The sequence below is a fragment of the Humulus lupulus genome, chromosome 6 (genome assembly GCF_963169125.1).
Source record: "Humulus lupulus chromosome 6, drHumLupu1.1, whole genome shotgun sequence".
NCBI classification, from domain to species: domain Eukaryota; kingdom Viridiplantae; phylum Streptophyta; class Magnoliopsida; order Rosales; family Cannabaceae; genus Humulus; species Humulus lupulus.
The window spans coordinates 47,836,086-47,856,646 of NC_084798.1; the positions used below are offsets into that span (position 1 = coordinate 47,836,086).

At 32.7% G+C, this 20,561-nt stretch overlaps 1 long non-coding RNA gene across 2 annotated transcripts; it reads left to right on the forward strand.

Annotated features, from left to right (window-relative positions):
- The first annotated feature begins 2,019 nt into the window (after positions 1–2,019).
- Positions 2,020–9,595, forward strand: LOC133784005 (uncharacterized). 2 transcript variants are annotated; one of them, XR_009871068.1, is made up of 4 exons: positions 2,020–2,053; positions 5,178–5,225; positions 9,379–9,473; positions 9,558–9,595. It is a non-coding gene; the product is annotated as an uncharacterized LOC133784005 (long non-coding RNA). The 2 variants fall into 2 exon arrangements; XR_009871069.1 differs by lacking the exon at positions 2,020–2,053 and adding an exon at positions 3,602–3,677.
- Positions 9,596–20,561: the final 10,966 nt, after the last annotated feature.

Sequence of the window (20,561 nt, forward strand, 5' to 3'; positions counted from 1 at the left end):
CTGGGAGACTAAGGCCTTGGAGGTATATGATAATGACTTTGAATATCTATAAGTGTTGTTTATAAGGGACGTGTTCTGCATTTATTATTGTAAATCCCATAAAATCATGGGATATTATTCGATTAGTTATACGCCCCTTGGTCTTCAGGGGACGTTTCCTTTTATATCGGATTGCAGGCAATTAAAGCCATTTAATTTATTTACACAAAAAGAGTAACTACCCAAAATATGTGGGATAGTATTCTGCATCATTCTCTATAAATAGAGAGGTCATGCACCATTGTAATGGACCGAAATTCTGAACCTTGAGAGAAAACTCTGAAGAATTCATGCTTAAGAATTTTCAGAGATAATCTTGAGTTTAATAAGAGAGACTCATGGACTAGGCAGATTTAACTGCTGAACCACGTAAAAAATCATGCTTTGTATTGTCATATTTTAGTTTGCCATTACTAGTAATTGTTTACGTGCTCTTCTTTCACTCTTGACGAAAAACGGCGTCAACAACTAGTAAGATTCTCCTGGCGTAACGTTTGAAGTTTCCTTACGACCAGCATGGTCCTACACTCCGCATATTTCAAGATGATCTTTGGTGAATCATAATCAATTCCGAGATTATCTCCGATGATTCCTGATTTTCCGATTAATTAAGAGAGAATATCTGTAACAAATTCATGTAATCCTCCTCACTACACCAAAAACCCATTAGCATAACACATGATTATAATAGATTTTAAAAAGAGTTATGGTAAATGAAAAAAATTTCAGGCGGCAACTTAAAATAGGTACCGCCAAAATAACTTAGCTTTTTTGACTTAACTTTTTTTGACTGAACTTTTTTCAACCCGTGTACCCATTTCCCCTATACCCATTTCCTCAACCATTCTTCGGTCTTCCCCTTCCTCTCAGTCCCTTCAATCTTCAATGTTCTTCCTCTTTCCATTCCTGGTCCGTGCGTGGTCTATCTCTCTCGGTTTCCCGTAGACTCGGTCTCTCTCTCGGTCTCTCGGTTTCAGTTCGTGGTCCGTTCGTAGCTTGCTCTTGCAGGTCAGCCCTCTTGCATGTCTTCCCGTAGCTTGTTTTGTTTTTGTTATTGCAGTGTGGGTTTTGTGTAGATTGTTGCTCTGTTTTATCGGACATTTGTTTCTAATCTGCATTTCTTCTGGCATTTCTTCTACATTTCTAATCTGCATTTCTTCAGTCTTGCAGGTCCCGTAGCTTGCTCTTGCAGGTCAGCCCTCTCTTTGTACCAAGTTCTCATTTGCTCTATCAATGGAGGAGCCTCTTCTATTCTGAGAAATACCTTAAACCCACCAGCTGTTTCACTCATTCTCAGGTACACAAATTAGGCACCTTTACTGTATTTTTTAACATTTTGTTTTCATGAAGCTTGATACTAGTGCTTCAACAACAAACAATTTTTATTAGCTTGTTACTGGGGTGCTCTTTATCCATTTGATAAAACATATATAGTTTTTTTTTTTCTTTCTTTCGTATTCGTTGTGCTTTCACTATCAGTTTGTCTGCTTCTGTTAGCTACATATAATCTGATCTATACATATTTATGTAAGGTGTGTGGAATTAAACTTACTTTTGAATTTTAATTATTAATAATGTTTCAGAAAATGGGTTTTGTTTTATATCTGTTTCTTTACTTATTATTATTGGGTCAATAATTTGTTTAAGTTCAGTACTTCACTGGATCACTGATCAGTCTTTCTGAAAAAGAAAGCAGATTTTAAGTTTAGTATACTGTTTTACTATCATTATTTCAATATACCCAAATATATATATATTTATATTACTATCATTGGTGAACAACTGCTAATGAGTTCAGATTCTTTTTTTGAATCTGTATGTAATCATTAAAGCATTATACGGAAAAAGTTACATGTATATGTATATATGTAGTAAAAATTTTTAAGGCTTTTCTCAGGTACCGGGAAATCTCAGTTCTTGAAATTTGCTGCAAAGTTAAGTAACAGATCTGTTGTCACTATTGGCTTAGGAAGCACTAGTGCTAGACTCACTGTCACTGCAGTCAAGGATGGAGGTATGTTTCTCATTTCTCCATCCTAAACTTGTATGGCCCTATAATTTACTATTTTGTTTTTCACTGCTTTGATAAATTGTATTAGCAAAACGAGGTGAACTACATTGAAATCTAGTAGCTTGAATCATATACGTATATAAATTTATTTTACTCTTTTTTAATAAAGTTGAGGCGCGTGTGGCTACTAATAACTAATCAAAATATATAAGAGCAATCAAGTAAAAGACAAAAACATATATAGCTATACAGAGATTAAGCTCCACCCGATCTATACTTGTGGTTGATAATGTTCTTGGATGAGTAATCAAAAAGGGCTCCACAAAATCTGTACTTATAATATAATAGAACTCATATATATAATATATAAGAATCGATCGCATTTATATATAAAGGCATATATATATTTATATATTCATAGTGAACGAGATTAGAAAGAAAGGTATATAGCATTAGCTAGCTGAAAATATTTGATGGCTTTGAATCTTGATGGAAAAGTGGAAACCAGACCCAAAAGTACATAAAACTATAAATTAATAAACTCTTGCCTCTAATAGTATTAAACAAAGTAATAGTAATAAAATTGGTATTTTTTTTGTTAATTTTAGAAAAAATGATCATTTTTTTCTTCTTTCTATAGCTGAAATATCAAGTTTACATAGGGAGTTGGATTATTATTAATTTCACAAAGTTATTTGGATTAGTTACATGCATTATATATATAGATTGCTAGTGCATGCCTAATTGTCTCAAGAAAAGTAATATATTATTAAATTCACATAGCAAAATGAGAGGTGGAAATTATCGATGATAAAGGCTCTAACTCCACAAGTCAAAATATTATCATATCAGAAAGATTCATACGAAAATAGATCACTCAACACCCTTCATGGAAATAATTCAAGTCCTCACTTCACTACATTTCTAGGCTGAGATAAGATAACAGGAGAGCGTGCCACGCGTCATGACCAATGAACCATAAGACGATAAGTTGTGATTAGTTTGTGTTAACTTTTTGCATGGTTTGCCACCACCTTGCACATCCTAGTCCTGTTCCCCATCTCATTGTCTCTGCTCTTACTTTTCTCTCTATATCTCCCTTTTTGCTCACACTTCAAGTCAGTAACTCTCTCAATGACTGAGAACATCTTTGTTATGATAACCAAATCTTTCATCATAAAACTCCAATTCTTGCTTCCATGGGGCTAAATAATCTGATCAGATGGTTGTGATATGAAAGTAGTGATTTTCTGTCTTCATCTTTTGCTAAATTTGGGTTCTTGTAAGCTTGTACCCTGTGTTCACAATTAATATTTTAGAAAGCATGTTAAAATAAAGGTGGTTTGGTCTATCTTTGATAGAATGTTTTTGTATTTTCGTGACAAGTTGTTTTAGTTCCTTGGCTTCAAATTGTACCTGTACTACATCTTTGTTCTTTATATGTTTCTGGAATTCTCCTTGTAACAATCAGCTATTATATCATATTTAAATATTGTACGACATTAATGGTAATATTTCGATTAAATAATTTTACTATATTTGTGCTATATGCAGGAGATTGGATGTTGGAAGCTGGGGCCCTAGTTTTAGTAGATGGAGGACTTTGCTGCATAGATGAATTTGATAGGTATTTGAGATGCCCCTTAGGTTTCTAATGAAACTACTCTTTCTAGCTTGCAATTATCTAAACCTAGCATACATGATGTGCATCATGATATTATTCCTACTTGTATATACTAGATTTCTTTTCTCAATCTCTTCATCTTTTTTCTTGTTAGAATTGCTTGTAGTATCATTGATATGATATTCTATTTCTTATTAAAGAGATAAAAGCATTAAGGAAAAATTGAAGAGGAATGGACATAACTCAAAAAATGCAATTAACATTCTCTAGAAACATTCCAATATAATATGCATGAATATATTTTCTGATTTTATGTCAATACATAGAGAAGCCATTTGTTCACATGATTTCTAAAGCATAGACATTAAGAAATCCTAACTTATTTTTTTTAATCTTTTCATGGAATCTATTACGATGTTTCTGCTTGTTAATAAAATATTGTATGAATTAAATCAATAATTATATCATCATTGAATTTTTAATTCCGCTTGCTTAATGTGTTTTTTTCCTTTTTTGTAATTAAACCTGTTTTAGTATTTTTACTAGTTACAGAACAGGAAATTGCTTGGATTGTATCATCCTCAGTCAATCTAAATGATATTTTCAAAACCATTATACAAAAGAGAATATACCATTTGATGATTTTATTTTAATCTTTTCATAAGTTTCATCTGTTTTTTTGTTCGTGTGAAAATATCAAGTTTAATATCACTTTCTTTAACAACATGAGAGAACATGATAGAGCAACCATACATGAAGCAATGGAACAGCAATGTTGTTTAGTTTGGGTCTTTCTTTTTTTTTTTTTTTCTTTTTTTTAAGGGGAACCCAACTTTGGGTCTGCTTTACACTAAACACGTATAGAAAGCATCCACTGAACAGTTTAAACAGTAAGAAAAATAGTAAGAAAAATCTCTTCAGATTCTGAAAACAGTAAGAAAAATAGAAAGCCCAATATTTCAATGCAATATCACTTTTGTAAAGTTTAAACCCATCTACTGAACAATTAAGCCTTATTCTGATTGGTCATATTCCAACTTTTATTTTTGGTTGTTTGAGCTTGTTTCGCTATAGATAACATTGCCACTATAAAATATAGAGTGACCATGTGGCAGGCAATGAAGTTAAGTTAATAATATTAAATATGTATTATTGATGTGCACTTAATTGGTATTGTATGAGGTATATGTGTTTATATAAAAACTATAAGCACTTACTAGAGAAATGTGCTCGAGTTGTGTCAACGACTCTTGCATGATATATATTATATGAGAAACTTTCTGGTATGATCGTGATCACTTAAAAAATACTAGATTTAAATTCATGAAAAGGATTCCTGATCACATTAATATCTAAACAACAATAGATGCATATGTTAAATTTACCTCATCTTTCGAGGTTGATCTCTCCTTAGTTTGTTAGTTTATCATACATGCTTGTTTAATATCTATTGACAAATTTTAATTTTGTATTAATCTTTTAAGTATTGATTATATTCTTCAGGTTGGGGATCGAATTGGCAAGGAGCATTGCAAAGGTAATTTGCAAGAGGTACGGAATTTGTTCTTTTAACTCTTATTATTAATATCTTTAAAATGTTAGAGGAGTTTGAATATCTTAAATATTCATCCATAGAGAAATAGTTTCTGAGATTAAAATTGTGTGCTGCGGTGATAACAGAAGGTTGAAAACTTTTGTGTATTAGAGAAGTAGGTTATGGAAAATTTGTTTGTGTGCTGCGGTGATATAAGGAAGAAAACTTATTGTGTGTTGTTTGAATTTTTTGACTTGGTATTGATAGATGGTTAGGTAAGCTTTTATATGTATAGATTAGATTTTTCATTATATGTATAGATTAAAATTTTCATTTAGTCATATTGTTTTCATTATTTCCATATGTATAGATTAGATTTAATTGCCACAACCCAAGCTAAAATCTTGTCTTTGATCCAAACCCAATTAGTTAGTGGCTACCATTTTAGAATCTGATTATTAAATTAAAAACAACACTAGAATCTCTTGAAAGCTTAATGAAACTAAAGTACTAGAAATTAGTAATAGATTTAGACCAATAAATCTTTAGTGGGACTAAGAATCATGGTACTAGAAAATCAAGTAACTGCTATAACATAAAAGGAAAAAGAAAAAGAAAAGAAAAAAATTGTTTGGTGAAAAGTTCACTTCCTCTCCTCAGCATCAGTTTGATGATTATGACTCAGATAGCTAGCTGATCCTTTATGGAAATGAGTTCAGTTCTGAATCTTCTGATCAGTGCAAAGCCTAATGGGTTTGAAGCTCATAAAGTCCCCACTCATAAATTTATTTGCCCAAAAAAGATTTCAAATCAAACAAATATTATTAGCTCTTCATTTCTTCTGAGCACTCAAGGCTTTAGTTGAACCAAATTTAATAGTTTTGAATGAATGAATTACAAGTAGTTTATAAAAATTCACCATAAGTAAGGCTCAAGAATCAAGATGCACCTTATGTATTTATTGTGATGTGGTGCTGCCCATATCAGTGGCTCATATATCATAAACCCATTGACAAAAATTTCTTAGCTTGGTCCCATCCCATGGTTCTGTTCAACCTTAGATCACACATGGTCACTGTCACCATAATAATCCCATATTGGCATCTAACATCATAAAACATATAGAAACATGCTAGAGTTGCATTTTTGGACTTAACACCTTTCTACTCCTCTTTTGTACAAAAACCCATTAATTAATTCTTTGCCCAATTTCAAGAGAGCTCATGCAAAAGCATTGAGAAATAAATTGAATAAAACATGTAGCTGTAGGGTCACCACGCAAAGGATCTTCAATTTCATCATCATTCTCAATCAAACTCTCAATATTCTCACACTGAGTGTCATCAAATGGAAGCATTCAAAAGCATATTTAGAGATTTTGAAAGCCACACTAGAATTAATTTCCATTAAAAAAGTTAAAAGTGGAAACCTTGAAGTTGAACAACACCAATGTACATCTCAACGACCAAAAACTATTAAAAGACAAAATCCCCAACTCAAATTCACAAGTGAGGGAAGGAAAGAAAAAGGTATTATTTTATTTTTTTTTTATCAAGAAAAAGGTAATTTATTGATCAAACACACTGATTACAACCAGAAAACAAACAGAGCAAACACAGCTCACAAACACACTGAAAACAACCAGAAAAACAAACAGAGCAAACACAGCTCTCAATCAATACAGACTAGACAAGAATTGAGTAATTTGAATAGCTCTAGAAGTCCTAGCCTTAGATCGAAGCTTTAAGCCAAATAATCTAGCTGAAACAGAGGTTTTAATTAGACTAGTTACAGTAGAGACCATAAAACAGCTGCTGTCAAAATGGCATCTGTTCCGAGTAAGCCATATGTAATAAACTGAAGCTGCTAGAGCTGTAATAGTGATCTGGGCTGTAATGTTCTTCCTGTCAGCCTCCAGCCAACTGCACCAGTCTGTAAAGATAGGAGGCCAACAGAGCCCTTGCAACCAGTCAAAAACAACCTGCACAACTCTCCTAGAAAAAACACACTCAAACCTACTATTATTATTCTTCATGAAAGTGAACCTTTTAAACAGTAGGGGGCGCTAAAATGTATTCGATAAACAACCAGCCAAGAAGAAACAAAGAGAGAGACTATGAACCATACTTGAAACTCGTTTAATCATAACTTGCAAGCTAGCTTCTCAAGTCCCATCCTTAATTTTCTGAAATTAGAAAGATTATACAGAAACAATTAGAAGAAAATAACCATACTTAACTTTCTTTGATAATATTTTCTCTAATTAATCCACTAGACAACTACATACAACTATATTAAAGCATTAGATCATATATAAATCTTTATGATTACAGTTATTATATTAAAACTACATAATCATGCTATTTTAGATCATATAGCTATAAACCCAGCTACATAATTTATCATCTCTTTATGCTTTCTTTAGTTCTCAAGATAGCAAATTAGAATCAATCAAGTTTTCCATAGTCTGTAGCAATACTATGGGAATCAATCAAGTTTTCCATAGTATTGGACCTTTTTTAAATTTTCTCTTAAATAAAACAGTGAGTTACTAAAATATTACCCCTTTAATATCTAATTAATCTTAATAATCATTTGGTGTGCTAAAGTAAATTTTACCATTACCAATATAAATTTGTAGCTTTCTTAGTTAAATACTTAGAAAAGTCCTCATATGTTTCTCTAAGTATAAACTTTATAAGTCCTAAGTTATAACTGGATTAGTTTGAAAATTATAATTGGAAAACTACATCTCCAAAAATTCTCAAACTTCACAGAATTAACCTTGGCTATATCAAGCAGTTTCTTGTAAAATTTTACACAAAAATAATTATTTTTACTTAGTGACATTTATTTTCAAAAATCTCACTTTAAGGCTGTCTAGGAATAGGTCAATCTTTTTAACAAATTTTGAGACTTTATAAAATCTATTTGGTTTATTAATCTGGTCCAAAATTTTTTAGGACCATAATAGGCTGTGTAAAAAACACTCACACCAAAAATAAAATCATTTTAGGCATTTTTACTTGGTAAAACGGATACTCAAAGTTGTCGCTAAAATTAAAATCAGTCTGCAGAAAAATTGAACACATCTGTTGAATATGAATCTAATAATTTGGATACAAGCTAGAGTAGAATGAAATGAAGCCTAGTCTAAAAATGCTTAGGACAGTACGAAACAATAATTTTTTTCCTGTGTAATCATACACACATCAAAGATCTATTTCTTTTTCCAGTAGTAAAGCAAACCTAGTCAAGTGCATCAAATTTGAAGTTGTCCACTTCACATGCACCCTAGATAAGAATTAGATAACAAATATTCACTTGAAACCATCAAATTAATGGAAAAAAATTCAGTGTTTTTATCTGTACCCAAAAAGAAATAAATTATAAGTTAATCATTTTGGTTCCAATATCCTCCAACCTCCTAACAGAAACTTTGGAGAGCTAAGTAAACATTAGTGATAAAAATATTTCTCATCACATTTCTGTTAAAAAAATTAGTAATTAGCAGAGCTTACCTGAGAAAAGTCAAAACGACTAGACCTGCTGGGCTTTGTTAAAATAGTATCCACAGTCTTCTTGACACTGTTTTTGACACTAGTAAGAAATGAATGAATTGATGAATTCTTCCTCTCTTGATTCTCTTTAAATGTTCACCTTCTCTGTTATTATTCTATTTCTCTCTAAAGTTCTATTTTATTTTCTGTCTTAATTCTCTCTCTAAATCTAAAATAACCCTGTTCTTCTAGAAATGTTTACCACTTATTCTGAACACAACTCACCATACACGGTTATATAATCAAACTGAGAACTAATAATGATCTATAAACCACAAATCTGGAATCAATTATAAATTTATATCCATTAACAATCAGAAAAGGTACGAGACCATAAAGAAATCCCAAACACTCTACAGGGAACTATAACAAATTTGTAAATTGGAATTAAGTAATTAACTCCACTCTAGAATCTTCAGCAAAAGTGATCATTTAACTCTGAACAAGCAACTTTGCCCCTGAATGAAATTCAATAAAGCTTTAAACTTCAATAACCCAAATATACTGAAATTCAACCAATGCATGTTTTCTTTTAAAAGCATGTGTGTGAATGACCTTGTCATGACCCTGATATTACAACCGCAAATAATGTGATTGTCTTGTCTAACAGTTGTTAAACCCAGACAAAAAACAAGATTTTAGTAAGAGAACAACATCAAATACAAATTCATTGGAGATGGATAAAAGTTGGATCCATCTTAATAGGTTAGTAACCAAAATCATATAGTTTATTTTGGATATAAGTTTAAGTGTTAGTGCTTGATTATTGCGTATGCTCTAAAATTGTAGAGTAACGGTGGAATATGAGCAAAAAGCTAGAGAGTTTGTTGAGACAGCCATGACGAATCTTGGATTTCCAGCCAAGATTCTTTGTCCATGCAACAAATGTCACAATCTAAGCCATCAACTTTCACACGAAGTTGTCGAACACTTAGTTTTGTGGGGCATGGACCATTCTTACAAAACATGGCTTCATCAAAATCTGGAACTACAGACAACGCAGATGAGGATGCCTTGACAAAATTGTTTGGTAACCAAAAATCTGGTCGTTTAATCGGACAAGGAAGAGGCGTGACAAGGTCAAAGCTAACTGTTGTTAATATGTGTAATAGCAAGATCTCCAAGTTAGAAGAAGAGCAACATAATATGAAGCTCAAAATGACTGAAATGATGAATCTACTTAAAGAACACTTGGTGGTATTTCTGTCTTGCACTTATAAATCTTAGTTTTCTTTTCTTCCAATAAAACTTATCTTGGTTTTATATTTAGGTTGGTGGTAAAGTGACAACAAGCGAAGGACAGTCTCGCAATGTACTGCAGTCAAACAATGTTCAGTCCCCTAAGGTAAATTATAAAAGTTGTTATTGTTTTAAATTTTCATTTTAGAAGAACAATTACAGAAACTAATATATTGTCTTTAAAATAAATTTGGTAGAGTGTTGCACTAGAAAAAAGACATAACTTTACAGAAGGGAAGAATGCTTGCTACTTGCTTGACTGGGCAGATGCAATTGTTGCTGAAGGTCGTTGGGATTCTAGTGATCCAAATATAACTGTACATGGAAAACCTCTTGGACCAGACTTTATGCGAGTATGGGTTGATGTTGCTATTGTACTAGAGTCTTACTTATTTCGTCCTAATCATGCGATGCTTACAATACAAGAAGCAGTTGGTTCCACAGTTGCATGGCCTTCTAAAAAAGTTGTTCCAAGAGGTACATTTTTATACTAAAAAAATAACTAATGTCTTATAATTTAGTGTTTTGTTTCTTTGTTTGCTTTAGTGTAGTTTTGAATCTATTATTTTCTATGTGGTGTCCTTTCTTGGATATAATTTCCATAGCATTTTTTTAGAAGTAATTTGTGATGCTAGATAATAACAATAAAATATTTCTTTGTTTATTTTGCAGATATGACAAACGAAGTATAGAAGGATACTTAAGACTCCTTGAAAGTAGTAACTTTTAGACTGTTTGAATACTTAAAGAATATTTTGTTGTTAATGACAGTGTTGCATGTTTTAAATTAAATTGTGGATTGTTAATTCAATGTAGAATGTTCTTACTTTTTGTTATTTGAAAATCAAGTTCATTTGATGATGCTAGTATATATTAGAAAGCTAATTTTAATTATATAAAAAAAATTAAAATATAATAGAATAAATTAGTGTAATATAAATAAAATATATAATGAGAATTTAAATATATCTAAATATAAAAATAATAGGAAAATTGAGTTATAATATATATTACAATAACACTTTTATGCAAATAATTATGTTATGGAAACTTTATTATATAACACAAATAATGTGTTATACTAAAGTGTAGTATAACACAAAAAAAGTGTTATAGTAAAGTGTAGTATAACACAAAAAAAGTGTTATACTAAAGTGTAGTATAACACAAAAAAAGTGTTATAGTAAAGTGTAGTATAACACAAAAAAATGTTATAGTAAAGTGTAGTATAACACAAAAAAAGTGTTATACTAAAGTGTAGTATAACACAAAAAAAGTGTTATAGTATCGACTATAAATAACATAATTCAACACTTATCTATATATTAAAATAACACTGAAATTGTGTTATCGTTGACTGTACAATAACACATCTGTATAACACTGATAAAGTGTTATGGTAAGTACCCTGACCTACGATAACACAGTATGTCTTAACACATCAGAAAGTGTTATCGTAGGTTTTGATAACACATTTTTGGAGTTATTAAAAGCATTTTTTCTTGTAGTGCCTTGAGCCTATAAATAGAGAAAGATAGCTCAAGGAAGGGACTTTTTGGCTTTTGGTTGATTGAAGCTATACACTTTCGAGAGAATTAGAGCTATTGTATTACGATTGTATTGTTTATCTCTCTCAGGCTGGTGAAACTCAGAGAACCCTAGTTCTTTGATCACTCATTTAAGAGTTCATATCAATAATAGCTTAAGTGGACGTAAGTCATTACCAGTTCTTGGGGCCAAACCACTATAATTTACTATGTTCTTTACTGTTTTTGTCATTATATCCATTCCAACACATCTATCCACATCAAGCGTTTGACTCTGTGTCAATTGACCAAAACGAGGGTCAACAAATACTATACTATAATAATAATCAAAACTACTAAACAAAATTAAAACTTATGTTATAATTAATATTTCTAAACTATAGGTTAAACTTATAAAATCCATAACTATTGCTATGAGTATCCAACTAAATCCCGGCTTGAACCAATATCCGCTAAAACTAACATACTATAAGATATTACTTCCTATTACTACTACTATCTAACTAAGTACAATTCCGGGACACTACATAAACATACACAAAGTCTAACAGAAAACATAACAAACTAACTACTTAACTACTACAAAATTGTACTTAGGCAACACAAGAGAGACAACAGTTTTCGTGAAATTGTTGTCTCGTATCAAATCTAGACATGTGACAATGGTAGGTCATGAACTGTCATATCATGCAATTAAAACTTACATGAGACAACAGTTCAGGTGAGACTGTCGTAACATGTCTACTTTCAACACAAGATGACATTTCGACGAAAAATTGTTGTCTCATCCAATACAATTCTTTTAATCATGTATAGAATAATTTATATATTTTTAATATAATTTAATATATTATAAAAAATTTATAAATTAGTAATTTCCAACATAGAATAGCTATTAGTTAAAAAATGAGGATTTCAAATAAATTATTCAAATAATTGTCTAAGTTTTTAATAATTTGTACTATTAATTATTAATTCAATTATTTAGTATATATTTATTAAAAAAATTTAAAATAAAAGTTCATTAATGATACTTATTATTTTTTTTTCTTATAAAACTAATAACAATTATTTTTAAAAAAAGTTAATTAATATTGGAATAATGCTTGTGAAAGTAATGATTAATAATTTGTAATACTAAATTTGTTTTCGTTAAAAATAAATTATTTAAATAATTTATCTAACTTTTTAATCATATTTAATATTAGCTATTAATAAATTATTTATTATGTTTAAACATATTTTTTATAAATATAAAAACCAAAAATATATTTATAAAAATATAGCTAACGAAATATAATTTAAAAAATAAACTAAATTATGTAAATATATTTATAAAAATATGTATTAATTTTTTAATATATACTTTTAATGTGTTATGTGGTCATATATATAAAATCTTGTTAATTTATAACTTGTAACACTAAATACAAGTGTTAGTTTAAAATTAAAGTATTGATTTTTTAAAAATAATTTATTAAATTTTTTATAATAATATTTTTTGATTAATAACTTAATGAGATAAAAATTACAGTTCTATTAATATTATTTATTAAGATTATCATAATTTTATTTTTCTATAAATTAGGTATTTTTGCATTATTAAAAAAAATCAGGTTAATAATACTTATACAATTAATTTATATCCTCTTTCAAATTTTTTTCTTTTACTTTTCTAACAAAGTATTTCTATTGAAGTTCTCATTTCCTAACCCTAACTTGTCTCTCTCTTTCATTCTATTCTGCCTCTTCCTTTCTAATGAAACGATTCCCCCTCTTCTTCTCTTGCCTCTCCCCCGACCCCGTCCTCGTATATCTCCCTCAATCTCTTGAAGACGTTGCGCCTATGGGGAAGATGACGATGCTGCATCTTGTTGGAAAACCAATCAAAGCGCCAAGCGAAAACTCATGCGTGGTGAGCCCATTGTTTTTTATTAACAACAGAACAACAACAATCAAAATTTTTCATTAATCATATAAACAATTTATATGTCCAAGAAAATAATCCTGAAACATTATCATACAATACTATTAATCATACAACAAATATGTATATAAATATACAATATATTTATATAGAATATATAAACACAAAAATCAAGAACATAAACTTTTACCTCTTGAAGCCTATCAAGTGTCCTTGAGCTTTTTCGTATTTTTATCGATCTTTCTATCCAAAGTTTTGAGCACTCAAACCACGATCTTCCGGAGTGTTCTCTAGACCTCAAGATGTGTGTGGGCACATAGAGAATATGGGTTTGTGTTTTAAGAATCACAAGTATTTCTCAATACATGAGAACTTGGATTATGGTCTCAGAATGGATAGAATAAAGAAGAAGAAATAAAGAGTTTTTGTCTAACAAAAAGATTTGAGAACTATTTTGAATTGTGTATTGTGTTGTGCTGATATCTTTTCTTGTATGTTTATCTTCTTCTTCAATTTCACACATATAGGTTTATATTACATTATTATTCCTAATAATAATAATATAATATAATATAATAATGATGATAAGATTTGATTTGGCTAAATATCTAACTTACCGAATTTGAAAAAAAAAACTATTTAAAAATTATTAAGTAATTAAATAAATAAAATAAAAACTACACTGATACAATATCAATACAAGTGATACACGCACGGCACAGTCCTTGGACTGTGTCAGGCGTGTACTGCTATTCCCTTTTCAAGGATTTTGCATTTTGTAATTTTCTTTTTTTTTTAATTATTTATTAATATCAATCTCCCACAAAATAAGGTGTTAATCTTTTTTAGGAAAAGATGACAACCATATTTCAAAATTTAAAATTCAAATTGATGATCATAATTATCATCATCTTTTAAAATTAAATAAATTAAAAACTATTTTTGACTTACCAATTTTATTTTCTCACACTCAACTAAAATAATTAATTAATTTATTTATATACATATATGAATTTCGAAATTTTATATATTTAAATTAATAAATATATTTTTGAAATTAATAGTTAATTCTAAATTAATTATTCAACATCAATTATCATATAATTGCATACTTGACCCGAAAAATAAAATTCTTCTCAAATTCCAAAATTATAGTTATACCCTTGTATTAACTCTTACCTTGATATGGTGTTGATAGAGCCACCCGGGGACCTATGGACCTATAATATCAAACTCTAATAAATATTACATTATTAATCAAAGCTCTTTGATTAAATAGTCAAATTTATTAATCTTATGATTAATCCACTAAAAATATGAGATTAAACTATTGATAATTATATACATATATTTACAGAGTACTTTATTAAGAATAAAGTGTCCATTGATATAATCATTAAATACATCGTTAATCCTCTATTAATGGTTCATAACTAAAAGGGAATAAAATAACTATTTTACCCTTTTAGTTATATCTTGTCCCTAGAGTACCATTGACTTTACTAGTGAAGGTCGTGTCACAACAAGTTTGCAATGTGAGCGCTCATAACCTTTTTAGTTCCAAAAGTCAACCCAATAGGGAGCCATTATTCAATCTATATGAAGGTATAGATTCTATATATGTTAAACTACGTCTCCAGCCATATACATCATTCCCCAAAATAAATGACAAACCTTAACACATGAATCAAATGATCAAATGACATATATAGGAGTTCATAGTAACCTTAGGAGTAAGATCATCGTGTATATGATCATCATTTGATGTGTTTGATTAATACTATGAAACAGTGTTTTTTTATTAACAAATCACATCTGGTCTAGTTCTACATACCCCAGCATGAAAAGTACTTCCACTAAAGTGTCATATAACACTAGTTACCCGGATCTAGGTCACATGTATTCATAATACCAGTGGACCGTACTAGCAGTAATTAATCTAAAGATTCCATAACATTATTTTACTCTGAACTATTTCAGTTTATTATCTTAATCTCGATCCTTCTATACCAATATGAGATTAAGACCACATAGATAAACTTTAGAATTTTCTGATATTCACTTAATATTATCATATAATATCAAACATAGTGTATATATATATAATAATTCAATTCAATTATTCATTTCATTTAAAATATTTGTCAACTACAATTGCTTTAAGGGCACTATTCCCAACACATCTCTTTAACTCACGCTAACGACAAAGGACTTGGGTTCTCAGCCACGGGGAAGAGGCCACGAGTTCTAGCATAAACAATCTTCGATGGGTCAGGAGTAGAATGGTAATCACTCACTCATTTATGAATTATTTCTTTAAGTTTTCTTCTTTTTAATTTGTGATTTTTGGGTAACCATACTCATTTTTTTGGCATGGTGATTTGTTCTCTCTTGTTCAAAAAACAATGAGAGTACACAGGGGAATAGGAGTGGTGGACCCATTATCTACAACAATAAATTTTTTCCATCACTCATATAAATAGTTTATATGATCAAGAAAACTTCCAGATAGAAACATTAACATACAATATTATTAATCATGCAACAAATATATAAATATACAATATATATATCTAATAAACATATACATAAATATTCAAGAACATCAGAATTTACCTCTTGAAGCCTATCAAGTGTCCTTGAGTCTTTTCGTATATAAATCGATCTTCCTATCCAACGCTTTGAGTACTCAAACCACGATTTTCCAGAGTATTCTCTACACCTCAAGATGTGTGTGGGGACATAGAGAACATGAGTTTGTAATTTAGGAATCACAAGTATTTCTCAACACATGAGAACTTTGATTATGGTCTGAGAAAGATTAGAATAAAGAAGAAGAAGATAACTTTTTGTCTCACAAAGAATTCTGAAAACTATTGAGAATTCTTTCTGACTTGTGTATAGCTCTTGTATTGGCTATTCCTACTTTTCTTCTGCTTATTCTATATCATATATATCGAGATTATTCTATTATCTTATTATTCCTAATAATAATAATAATATAATTTCATAATGATGATAGGAATTGATTTAGGTAAAAACTAACTTACCAAATTTGAAAATATCTATTTTAAAATTATTAAGTAATTACATAAACAAAATAAAAATAACACTGATACAATATCAGTGTAGTAGTACAAGCATGACACATTCCTTGGACTATGTCATGCGTGAGCTGCTATATCCCTTTTTAGAGATATTGCATTTTTCTTTTATTAATTTATTTAACTAAAATAAATCTTCCAAAAAATAAGGTATTTACCTTTTTAAGGAAAAGATGACAACCATTTTTCAAAATTTAAATTTTAAATTCAAAATTCAAATTGATGATCATTGTTGTATCCTAAATTTAGGATGAGTTCACTCCTTTGCTCGGATACAACTGGCGGGTAAATACGTGGAAAAAGAACCAAGTAGAATATCTGATTATTAACCATGTGAACAGTTCGAGACTCATAATGGTCAGACACAATATTAGGCGTCTTGGATTTACTATGAGCTCGGAGTTAGATAGCTGTCAATCACGAGCTCGAGTGAGATATTCAGCTCGTGAGGACCTAGATATAATGCATACTGAAGGATCCCAAAAGACTCAAGAATTCTTTATATGCTCATTAATGACCAGGATGTACCATATCAATATCATTTATTACCCGAGATAGCAGGAGCATGTTTATTCTGTTACCAAATCATATCCCAACGTAAATGGGAATAATCTGTATTAATTATATACCATATATAATTACGCGGTTTATTTACACTGTTACCCAAACATGTCCATGAAATTCCCTATAAATACCGGGAATATTTGACAAGGAAGGGGACCATATTCTGTATTATTGAAACTCTGCCAAAATAGAGAGAGAAACATTAATAATGCTGACTCGTAGACTAGGTGGATTTTAACCACCGAACAACGTAAAATTATCGTGCTTATGAGTGGGTTCTTGTTATTTCATTGCACGATAATGAGACAGAATAGCCTGGTGGGTAGGAGGCCCATCATACAACTGTTCCCAATGAAAGGGGTCTGGATGTTCTGCAACGTTCGAGGAAACAATCGGCGGTTTACTGGGAGTTCAGTGTCGTTACCGCCAAATCCTAATCCAGGTTATCTAACTCCCATCGAGATGGAAAACATGCAGCTGAGGAGCCATCTCGCTAGGGAAAATAGGTAGATTGAGGAGGTCCTAGCCCAGTTACCCCTCTTACAACTGGCGTTAATGTCGAAAAGAGGCAAAGTGGATCTCACAAGTCCCACAGGAATAACTGGTCTAAACCGAGTCGATCTGTCAGGACTGCCACTTCGAGTTCTGTGCCTTTAGGGAAAAATCACCAGAATGTTCGGCCCACTGACAATCACAGGGGTCATCAGCATGACAGTCGGTTAGTAAGGACTTCGACCACAAGTTCGGTGCCTTCTTCATAGTTTCCCAGGAATGCCCATGACAAGCCACGGGGAGGGGCTGGGACAGGCTCACGAAGGCACAGTGCTCCAACAAATCCCTCTGTGCCACGATCGGAGCACCAGGCACAGAGAACTAGGGACGTTGGAGTAGAACAAAGGCGGGCTAATTTAGTTCGTCCTGATGGAATGAGGATATCCTCGTTAATAATGCTTCCTTCGTCACCTATAAGATATCCAACACCACCTCATCCTCAACGAGATATTCCAGCTCATTAGGGACAGCAGGAGAAATCCTCCCCTGTTTGCAAATACTTCCATCCCATGAACGTGTGTTGAGAATCCAGACCCTCAATCTCAACCGCGAGCTGTAAGCTTTGAAAATGGAAGTTTCTAGACAGAAAGCCATCGTAGCGGTAGTTTCGAGAGCGACCTAAGAAATCATTTGAGTTCAGCGCAAACTCCTCGGTATGATCCACAACCCCACTTGCGAGATCATCTGAATTCGCAGAGAAGGTATCCATCTCAGGATGAATATATTAGCTATACTCGACATGAGGAGGTCTGTCCATAGTACATGACAACGAGAATGCCCCACCTAACCAAGCTCGAGCTTAGAGGGAAAATAACTTGTCAAACGTGTATGATAGGTTGGGAGCTGTTGAACAGCCCCTAGCTAACCTAGGGACTAGGGACCAAACCCTTGAGAGATTAGCTCTAATGGAAGAGAAAATGAAAAGACTCTTGCCCAGGAAGGAAAAGGACGATTGCGACTCAGACGAGGAGCTCGAACCTTTTGCTCCAAAGATTGCGGCGACAACATATCCTGTAGGTTATAGGATGTTGCACATGTCGAAGTTTGATGGAGATGGAGATCCGTCCGATCACCTTAGAATGTTTAGCACCATGATGATGGCCCACAATGTCAGGTTCGATCTAAGGTGTATCTTGTTTCCTGCAACTCTGGTTGGGCCTGGCAGACAGTGGTTTAAACAATATAAGAGGCATTCCATAAGATCGTGGAATTTTTTTTCTTAAGATTTCAAAAAATCATTCTGAGCTTCACAGGCAGCTCGGGTTGAGGCTGATTCATTGGCCAATGTAAAGCAACAACTTGGCGAGATACTGAAGGCATATCTGACCAGATTTTCCAATGTCATTGCACGAGCTAGGGATGTTGATGACTGCTCCAAGCTCATGGAAATGAGGATGGGAATCCTCGTCGAGGGCGACCTATGGCAGGAAATCTAAAGAAAATGAGTTAAGAGCGTAGAAGAATTCTTGGCCCGAGCTCAGGAATGGATAAACCTGGAGGAGGCGTGAGCTTCTGTCACAGGTACCAGCCAGACCCTTGTCCAACCCGTTGGAGCAGTAACGGATGTTGCAGCTACGACTCAAACCGTTACCCAGAACAACAAAGGGGGGAACAAAAAAAGGAAGGGGAATGGTGAAGGCGACTAGAGCGAGACGAAGAAAAACAAGTCCGGGGAGAAGTTCAAACCTATCTACGCTACATATACCGACCTAATGGACACCCGAGAGAATATCTTTCTGGAGAATTCTAATCGCCTTCGGTGGAAGAAGCCAGAACCTTTGAAAAACCAGAGGGTGAAGAGAGATCCTTCAAAATTCTGCGAATTCCATAGTGACATCGGTCATAACACTGATGATTGTCGGCAGCTGAAGGATGAAATTGAAACTCTCATCAGAGTTGGACCGTTGGCCCAGTATGCCCGAAATCGGGTAGTTCCTAATCAGCCCACCGACCAGAACCCTCAATCAGTCTCAGAAGCTCCGATGGGCCAATCCAGAGCTCAGGAAAACCAGGTGAAACCTCCTTCGATAGTAGGGGAAGATATAACTACTATTGTAGGAGGACCTCATTTGGCGGGCACGAGCAGCGGGGCCCAGTAGAGGTACATTAATGAACTGAAGGCTCATAACAGGGTGGAGTTCGTCCTGGAGCAACGGTTATCGAAACAACAACGATTGGAAAGGCAACCAATTATTTTCACGGAAGAGGATGCTAGCCACGTCCAATTCCCACATAATGATCCGCTGGTAGTAAGCATGCATCTCGCCAAACGAAGGGTCCGAAGAATACTGGTGGATAACGGAAGCTTTGTAAATTTACTTTTAAGGTCCACCGTGGAAAAAATGGGACTGTCCGTATTTGATTTGAAGGCGACCTCGATGACTCTGTACGAGTTTTTGGGTGAAGGGACAGTGACCATAGGGAAAATCGGACTGGTGGGAACATTGGGAGAAGAGTCACGAACTGTCTCCAAAGTACTCGAGTTCGTGGTAATCGATTGTCCTACCGCATACAATGCAATTTTGGCCAGACCTGCGCTGATGGCATTTGAAGCCATAACACCTATCTAGCACGTGACAATGAAATTCCCCTCAGATTCGGGGATATGCACAGTCAGAGGCGATCAAATCGCTGCCAGAGAATGCTACAACATTTCTATGAAGGGATTGTCATAAGCCAGGTAGCAGGAAATGGTCATAAGTGAGGGAGGTGAGGAGTCCCAGGAAGTAGAAGTCACTCGTGGGACGGAAGAACCTCAACAAGAAGAGCATAGTGAGGTTATCCAACGTGACGACATTGATCCGCGAATAGGCAAAGACAGCTCAGAGCTCAAAGCCATAGAAGAGCTCGAGGAATTGAA